Source organism: Bufo gargarizans, chromosome 8 (genome assembly GCF_014858855.1).
Source record: "Bufo gargarizans isolate SCDJY-AF-19 chromosome 8, ASM1485885v1, whole genome shotgun sequence".
Lineage (NCBI taxonomy): Eukaryota > Metazoa > Chordata > Amphibia > Anura > Bufonidae > Bufo > Bufo gargarizans.
Window position 1 is genome coordinate 140,916,172 of NC_058087.1, and position 9,842 is coordinate 140,926,013.

Genomic DNA, 9,842 nt, shown 5'->3' on the forward strand with positions numbered 1-9,842 from the left:
CACTTGCGTTGTCCGGATCCGACGTGTACTCCACTTGCTGGAATTACACGCCGGATCCGGAAAAACGCAAGTGTACTGAAAGCATTTGAAGATGGATCCGTCTTCAAAATGCGTTCAGTGTTACTATGGCAGCCAGGACGCTATTAAAGTCCTGGTTGCCATAGTAGGAGCGGGGAGCGGGGGAGCGGTATACTTACAGTCCGTGCGGCTCCCGGGGCGCTCCAGAGTGACGTCAGGACGCCCCATGCGCATGGATGACGTGCCATGCGATCACTCTGAAGCGCCCCAGGAGCCGCACGGATGGTAAGTATACTGCTCCCCCGCTCCCCACTACACTTTACCATGGCAAACAGGACTTTAGCGTCCCGGCAGCCATGGTAACCATTCAGAAAAAGCTAAACGTCGGATCCGGCAATGCGCCGAAACGACGTTTAGCTTAAGGCCGGATCCGGATCAATGCCTTTCAATGGGCATTAATTCCGGATCCGGCCTTGCGGCAAGTCTTCAGGATTTTTGGCCGGAGCAAAAAGTGCAGCATGCTGCAGTATTTTCTCCGGCCAAAAAACGTTCCGTTCCGGAACTGAAGACATTCTGATGCATCCTGAACGGATTTCACTCCATTCAGAATGCATTAGGATAAAACTGATCAGGATTCTTCCGGCATAGAGCCCCGACGACGGAACTCTATGCCGGAAGAAAAGAACGCAAGTGTGAAAGAGCCCTTATTCGACAATGAAAACTGAAGTTGAAGTTACTCTCATTAACATAAATGACTGAGAGCGTTACAGTTTAAGGGGTTTTCCGGTACTTAGATACTGATGGCCTATTAGGATACACCATCGATAACAGATCAATGGGGGACCCACACCTGGCAGCCCCATCGATAAGCTCCAGTGACTATACAATGGAAGGAGGGCTATGTCCACTGTGTAGTTTCTGGCACATTTTACCTGAGTAGGAGCTGCACTACGGCTACTATATAGCGGACGGCACCTTCTGCTTATCACTGTATATTTTCCGGTGCAAGCAACTTCCTGAAACAGCTGATCGGTGGCAGCGCTGGGAATCGAACACCATCAATATCTAATTACCGGGGAACGCCTTTAATTTTATAGTCCACCTGGGTAGAAGACAGGAATGCATTATTAGACTGTAATAATAGATACAGTAAATGGCCGGGAATTGTAATTGGAAGTGGTAAAACTGAATTGTCAGGGTCTAGATTCACGTGAGTACAAGTAATGCTGCAGGTCAACGCAACATAACTAGTGATAAGAACTAAATCAAAAGAAAATCTGGGTTTCCAATGGATGCACTATTGGGATCAGCCACCTAAAAAATGTAACTAGGTCTCCTGTATCTGCGCCTGCACTTGAATCTTTTCAGCACCTGCACAGTAGAAAACACAGCCACCATCTTAGTAAACTAGGATGCTGCAGTTTCTTTATAGTGGATTTGGTATGCGTTAGCACTAGGGGGTCTTCTCCATGTGGGCTAAGGTAAGCCCTGAAGCGATGTAGCCACAATATTCATTTAATACAAAAAGCAGACAACCCCAGTGAATATGTTCCTTTGGACAACTCCTGCAACTCTATAAAAATTGGACAATCATGCGAAAAAATGTAAATGGTTAGCCTCAGCCTAATATTGTACACGTTCTAGAATGCGTTCTAATAATCAAGCGAATCATCTACAATTCCTAGGCACATTTATGTGACTCCATGGTAACAGACTACAAACAAATACAGTGTAGTCAGACCCTGCAGTCATATTACCATCCAATGTTCCCCTATTTCTTTCTACCAAGTGTCCCAAGTAGAGGACATTGGAACATTAACAAAAAATTACGGTAGTCACAACGTTGGACCTACCTATAGAGATATAGGTGCTTGTCTCTTAATTACTTTGTCGTAATTTTGCCATATGTCAGGAAATCCCTACACCAGAAATTTAATCTAAAGAGCTGGAATAGATTTCTCATATAATGGGCACCACTTTTCTATCATACTTGTTCTTATGGGACCAAAAGGAGTACAAGCACATAGATTATAGTTATTGTAATAACATAGTCTTATCACTAAGGGAGTATGCTAGCTATCTGTACTGGACGTATTGTACTTTATTTCTGTGTATAAGGGTATGGGCAGCTCCAAGCCAAGGTGGCTCAGTCCAGTCTGTACTTTCTGGATGTCAGTGATGAATGGCATGCTTCACATAGCAGCATCATTAGAAGGTATCTGAACATGCTTCGGGGCTCAGAGTTTGTTGGTTTTGGTATATGATTTAAATAAATTTGTATTTCATACTGCTGTGCGAGATTAATTTCTTGTGATATTTCATAGTTAAATTGAGCTTATCTTTCAAATGGCAAGATCTCTACTTGTAGACATTGAATGAAGTCGGCATTGTTTTTGGGGATAATCACACTGGTGCACCATATGGAATTTCTACAGAAGGCACTGAACATGTTATATACTGGATGTTGGATTAGTAATCCTCTAATTTCCATACATTTAAAGGAGTTATCCCATGACTAATGTAAAAAACGAAAATCAGACATCATATAATACACGACGACCTCTTTCTAACAAAGCTAGAACCATCCCTGTGCTTCACATGGATCCAGAAATCTCCCCATTCATTGGTCTGCTAGATTTATATCAAGATAGCAGCTCAAGGGGAGTGCAGCTAAGAGGGGGCGTGTCCGTGATTTGCCTATAACAGCTCCGGAGGCGTGTCCGTGATCTGCCTATCACAGCTCAGGAGGCAATTGAAAGATGAAATTGAGCATGTGCGGCCTTCTCAGTGAGCAGGACAAAGAAATGGGAAAGAAAACAAACAGCAGGTGGCACTATACTGATAGATTTCAGTGAATAACTTAGTGGCTGTGCTACATTTTTAATTACATGCAATTACAAAAGAATTCAGATCCAGATGCTGGCTTAAAAACTGTAGAATATTTTTCCTGTAAATGTAACTTGATAGCCATGGATACTTAAATAAATACTCTCATGTCAGGCTGCTGCAACACGTTCAGGCTTTTTGATGCAGTTTTTGAAGCCAAAATCAAGTGTGGGCCATAACAGGAGAAAAAGTATCAAGGGCAGATACAACTTCTCCACCTTTTTTTAATCAAATCCTAGTTTTGGCTTCAAAGCTGTATCAATAAACCTTAACGGGTGGCAGCACCCTCAGCCATTCATAGCTGAGATGGCAATACCTGTCATATGTGGTGGCCAGAAGTGGTTGGATTTACAGAAGCAACCAAGCAGGCCATACTTTGATGTGTACCAGATAAGTGAATGGGAATTATAAAAATAAAGTAGCATGGCTTGCCATAGCTCACTTCAATGGGAGTTATGGAAACAGTTTAGCCTAGCCCTCTCAACAGTTTCCATAAGGATAGGCCGGCCACCTCTGGTCGCTGAGGAGGATAGGTATTCCCATCTCACACATAAATGACTGAGATAGAAATACCCCTTTAAGTTTCTCATAGGCTTCATAGGATGCAATCGTCTTGATCATCAGATCATCTATAACACAAAAACAGCAGTCAAGGTCAGATCCTCTATGAAACCACCAGCTATGCTGACTTGGACCAATCACAATGATTATTTGATGGAGTAGCCTGGTCATGTTTCACATATATAACTTACTATATACTGTATATTTCCAGGGGTGGGACAAGTTCTGTTGGTGCAGAAGCTGGTCTTTTCAGAAGGTGCCTTCAGTCCTCGGTCCCTGAAGTTCATTGCCTTGTTACACATTTCCCATGATATCTAGAGTGCTAATTTATACAGGAAAACACTAAGGAGGTCATTTATTATTTGTCATGTCATGTTTAAGTCTGGTTAACATTATGAGGTTGCACCGAATTTATGCGGATCCGTCTGACAAATGCATTGCAATACCGGATCCGTCTTTCCGGTTGTCATCCGTAAAAACTGATCCGGTATTTATCTTTTTCAAATTTTTAAAGGTCTTTGCATGGGCAGACTGCAAAACTGGATAAATTTTTCTGGAATACTTGGGGCCGGATCCGGCATTAATGCATTTCAATGGAAAATAATGCCGGATCCGGCATTCCGGCAAGTGTTCAGGCTTTTTTGCCGGAGAAAAAACTGCAGCATGTTGCGGTATTGTCTCACGCCAAAAAACGTAAGAGGGACTGAACTGATGCATATTGAACGAAATGCTCTCCATTCAGAATTCATTAGGATAAGACTGATCTGTTTTTTTCCGGTATTAAGCCCCTAGGACGAAACTCAATACCGGAAAATAAAAACGCTAGTGTGAAAGTATCCTTAAAAATACACCAGGGAGCTGCCCGACGTAGGATGCAGCCTTTTTTTTTTACTTTTCTGCAACATTTCAAGTGTTACAGGCAGAAAATGTGTCATAATTCAGTTCTAATCTCACTTTTAGCTCTTAAACATAGACCACTGTGAAAATTGGAAAGGATCACAAAATGTCAAAAAAATGTCGCAGTTGCCATGGCTTGCTACTTTTTTACGCCACAAAACTGACATATCTGACCTTCAAAATGTTAAAAAATCATCAAGAAATATTTTTTTTTTATAAATGGCCCCCATGGTGGTCCAGGTGACGGCCTACTCTGATTATTCCTTATCTAGCCCCTTCTGTCTTCTTGTAGGATTCACCACTTTACTAGCTGATGAAATGTACATTATTGGTTCTAAATTTATAATTTTTCAATATGGAAACTGGAAGATTGGGTGAGAAGTTTGGGGACAGGACTGAGTTATTGGAGAAGAAGAATAAGAACATACAGGGAACATACATTCATTAGTGTTGAGGTGGTAGATTTTGGCCTTAGAAGACCAGGGGTGGACCAGTTATCAAGCCTACAGGGAAACTTCGAGGAAGGCGGCCACCAGCCAGGTAAGTAATGATTAGAGTTGTCCCGAACTATTCGCCGGCGAACAGTTCCCGGCGAACATCGCGCGTTCGCCGCGGCGGGCGAACATTTGCAATGTTCGGTCCTTCCCCTATACATCATTATTGAGCAAACTTTGACCCTGTACCTCACAGTCAGCAGACACATTCCAGCCAATCAGCATACCCTCCCTCCCGGACCCTCCCACCTCCTATCAAAAAGCAAGGACAGCATCCCTCTTAGATTCATTCTGAAGCTGCAGTGTTAGTTAGAGCAGGGGGAGTGCTGCTGCTGCTGCTGAATTAATAGGGAAATCGTTAGCTAGGCCAGTGTTCTGTGTCCACTCCAGTCCTCAAAGACTCATCTGCTGTAAGGATTACAGCGTCCTGACAGCACCCCAAAAAGACCTTTTTAGGGCTGGTACATCAGTCTGCTTTTATTTTATTTTTTCTATATATATATTGCAGTTGCCTGCCTGTGTGTGAGAGGCCACAGGCCCACAGACTGTACTGTGCCCACTGCCCACCCACTTATATAGGGTGGCACAGTACCTTGCAGATAAAAAAGTCTTAAATTTTTTCTCTGTAATATAATTGCAGTTGCCTGCCAGTGAGTGTCAGGCCCACAGACTGCACTGTGCCCACTGCCCACCACTCATATCGGGTGGCACAGTACCTTGCAGATAAAAAAGTCATTTAATTTTTACCCTTTAATATAATTGCAGTTGCCTGCCAGTGTGTGTCAGGCCCACTGACTGTACTGTGCCCACTGCCAGCGCCCACCACTCATATCGAGTGGCACAGTACCTTGCAGCTAAAAAAGTCATTACATTTTTTCTCTGTAATATAATTGCAGTTGCCTGCCAGTGAGTTTCAGGCCCACAGACTGTACTGTGCCCACTGCCCACCACTCATATCGGGTGGCACAGTACCTTGCAGATAAAAAAGTCATTACATTTTTTCTCTGTAATATAATTGTAGTTGCCTGCCAGTGTGTGTCAGGCCCACTGACTGTACTGTGCCCACTGCCAGTGCCCACCACTCATATCGGGTGGCACAGTACCTTGCAGATAAAAAAGTCATTTAATTTTTTTCTCTGCAATATAATTGCAGTTGCCTGCCAGTGAGTGTCAGGCTCACAGACTGTACTGTGCCCACTGCCCACCACTCATATCGGGTGGCACAGTACCTTGCAGATAAAAAAAGTTATTAAATTTTTTCTCTGTAATATAATTGCAGTTGCCTGCCAGTGTGTGTCAGGCCCACATACTGTACTGTGCCCACTGCCCACCACTCATATAGGGTGGCACAGTACCTTGCACTCATAGTACCACTAATCTAAAAAAAAAATGACAGCAAGGGGCAGGCCACCCCACAGGGGCCGTCGTCGTCGTGGTGCTGTGATTTCCTTTGGCCCTAGAATAATGCCTAGTGTTCAGAGGCCACTTACCCTGAACTCGAAAAATTCTGAGGACATAGTTCACTGGCTTACACAGGACACCCAATCTTCTACAGCTTCAGCTCGGAACCTTGATGCACCATCCTCCTCCAGCTCAGCTTCGGGCACCTCTCAAGTTACCACTCGCCCGCCTGCCGCCACCACCATTAGCACCACAGCCGCTTCACTTGATCTGTCAGAGGAGTAATTTACACATCAGTTGGAAGAAATGAGTGATGTGCAACCATTATTGCCAGAGGATGTAGATAACAGGGATATGTCTCAGTCAGGCAGCATTACACACATGGACGTACGGTGTGATGATGATGATGTTGTGCCCGCTGCTGCTTCCTTTGCTGAGTTGTCAGATACAAGTGAAGCGGTTGATGATAACGATGTGTCCGTGGATGTCATGTGGGTGCCCGCTCGAAGAGAAGAAGAACAGGGGGAAAGTTCAGATAGGGAGACAGAGAGGAGGAGGAGACGAGTTGGAAGCAGGGGAAGGTCGTCGCAAGGAGCTAGTGGCACAGTCAGACAGCATGTATCGGCACCCAGGGTCAGCCAGACAGCACGCCAATCAACGCATGCTGTTGCCACCACCAGAATGCCATCATTGCAAAGCTCAGCAGTGTGGCATTTTTTTTGTGTGTCTGCCTCTGATAACAGCAATGCCATTTGCAACCTGTGCCAAAAGAAACTGAGTCGTGGGAAGTCCAACACCCACCTAGGTACAACTGCTTTGCGAAGGCACATGATCTCATATCACAAACTCATATGGGATCAACACATGATGAGTACAAGCAGCACACAAACTCAAAGCCACCATCCTCCTCCTGGTCCAGCATCTTCAGCCACGTCAACCACTGCTGTCCTCCTTGCCCCCTCTCAACCACCCGCCACTCCGCCTCTCACCTTCAGCAGTTCCTGCTCATCTGCCCACAGTCAGGTGTCTGTCAAGAAAATGTTTGAGCGTAAGAAGCCAATGTCACAGAGTCACCCCCTTGCCCGGCGTCTGACAGCTGGCTTGTTGGAACTCTTAGCCCGCCAGCTTTTACCATACAAGCTGGTGGAGTCTGAGGCCTTCAAAAAATTTGTAGCTATTGGGACACCGCAGTGGAAGGTACCCATACAATTTTTTTTTTCACAAAAGGCAATCCCCAACCTGTACTCTATTGTGGAAAAGGAAGTCATGGCATGTCTGGCTCACAGTGTTGGGGCAAGGGTCCATCTGACCACTAATACCTGGTCTGCAAAGCACGGTCAGGGCAGGTATATAACGTACACTGTACATTGGGTAAACCTGCTGACGGCTGCCAAGCATGGAATGCGTGGCTCTGCAGAGGAGTTGGTGACACCGCCACGACTTGCAGGCAGGCCTGCTGCCACCTCCTCTACTCTTCCTACTCCATCCTCTTCGCTAACCTCCTTGGCTGAGTCTTCTTCTGCTGCTGCGTCTTGCTCCACATCAACGGCACACCCCCAGCTCCCCAGGGACTATTCCACATCCCGGATACGACAGTGTTACGCCGTCTTGAGGTTGCCTTCCCTGAAAGCAGAGAGTCACACCGGACCAGCACTCCTGTCCTCCCTGAACGCACAGGTGGATCAGTGGCTGACCCCGCACCAACTGGAGATCGGCAAAGTGGTGTGTGACAACGGAAGCAATTTGTTGGCGACATTGAATTTGGGCAGGTTGACACATATGCCATGCATGGCACATGTGTTGAATCTGATCGTACAACGCTTTGTGCATAAGTACCCAGGCTTACAGGACGTCCTCAAGAAGGCCAGGAAAGTGTGTGGCCATTTCAGGCATTCCTACACAGCCATGGAGCACTTTTCCGATATTCAGCGGCGAAACAACATGCCAGTGAGGCGCTTGATTTGCGACAGCCCGACACATTGGAATTCAACACTCCTAATGTTCGACCGCCTGCTCCAACAATAAAAAGCTGTCAACGAGAATTTGTATGACCGGGGTGCTAGGAAAGCCTCTGCGGAGCTGGGTATTTTTTTGCCACGTTACTGGACGCTCATGCACAATGCCTGTAGGCTCATGCGTCCTTTTGAGGAGGTGACAAACCTAGTCAGTCGCACCAAAGGTACCATCAGCGACATCATCCCATTTGTTTTCTTCCTGGATTGTACCCTGAGAAGAGTCAGGACGTAGATGAGCGTGAAGAGGAAGCGTTGTAGTCACCATCACCACCAGAAACAGCCTTATAATCATCACTTGCTGGACCTGCGGCAACGCTGGAAAAGGAGTCTGAGGAAGAGGAGTCAGAGGTGGAATGTGGCTTTGAGGAAGAGGAAGACCAACCACAGCAGGCATCCCAGGGTGCTTGTTGTCACCTATCTGGTACCCGTGGTGTTGTACGTGGCTGGGGGGAAGAACAGACCTTCAATGAGATCAGTGAGGACGAGGAACGGGACATGAGTAGCTCGGCATCCAACCTTGTGCAAATGGGGTCTTTCATGCTGTCGTGCCTGTTGAGGGACCCTCATATAAAAAGGCTGAAGGAGAACGACCTGTACTGGGTGGCCACGCTACTAGACCCCCGGTGTAAGCAGAAAGTGGCTGAAATGTTACAGAATTACTGGAAGTCGGAAAGGATGCAGCAGTTCCAAAACAAGTTGAAAAGTATGCTTTACACAGCGTATAAGGGTGCTGTCACAGCACAACGGGAATCTAACAGGGGAAGAGGTGAAAGTAATCCTCCTCCTACCACGACCACGCCGGCAAGGACAGAACGCTTTACAAACATGTTGTTGATGGAGGACATGCAGAGCTTTTTAAGTCCTACGCATCGCCACAGCCCTTCGGGGTCCACCCTCAGAGAACGACTCCACCGACAGGTAGCAGACTACCTCGCCTTAACTGCAGATATCGACATTCTGAGGAGCGATAAACCCCTTGACTACTGGGTGTGCAGGCTTGACCTGTGGCCTGAGCTATCCCAATTTGCGATAGAACTTCTGGCCTGCCCCGCTTCAAGTGTCCTGTCAGAAAGGACCTTCAGCACAGCAGGAGGTATTGTCACTTAGAAGAGAAGTCGCCTAGGTCAAAAAAGTCTAGATTACCTCACCTTTATTAAGATGAATGAGGCATGGATCCCAAAGGGACTGACAGTGGGGGATGCATTTGACTAAAAAAGGCCTGATGAGATGCCTTGGGCTAAAAATGGTCCACACGCTGCTGTATTTATTCTCTGCATGCTGGATGACTTGCATGACTTCTCCGCCACCAACTAGGGTTCAAGCCGCAATGTTTTAGTGCACTTTCTGCCTTGAAAACATCAATTTTTCTGCAACAATGCCTAATTTTTCATTGCCTCTGGTGCTGCACTGTGGCTGCAAAAACAAAACAAAAAAAGGCATATACATGTGTCAATCCCCCTTCGTGATCGTTACCTTGTTGTGGTGAAGGGGCTTGCATATGGGGAGTTTGCGGTTGTGCAAATGGACTGTTTGCGGTTGTTTGCGGTGCGTTAAACGGGGAGTTTGGTCT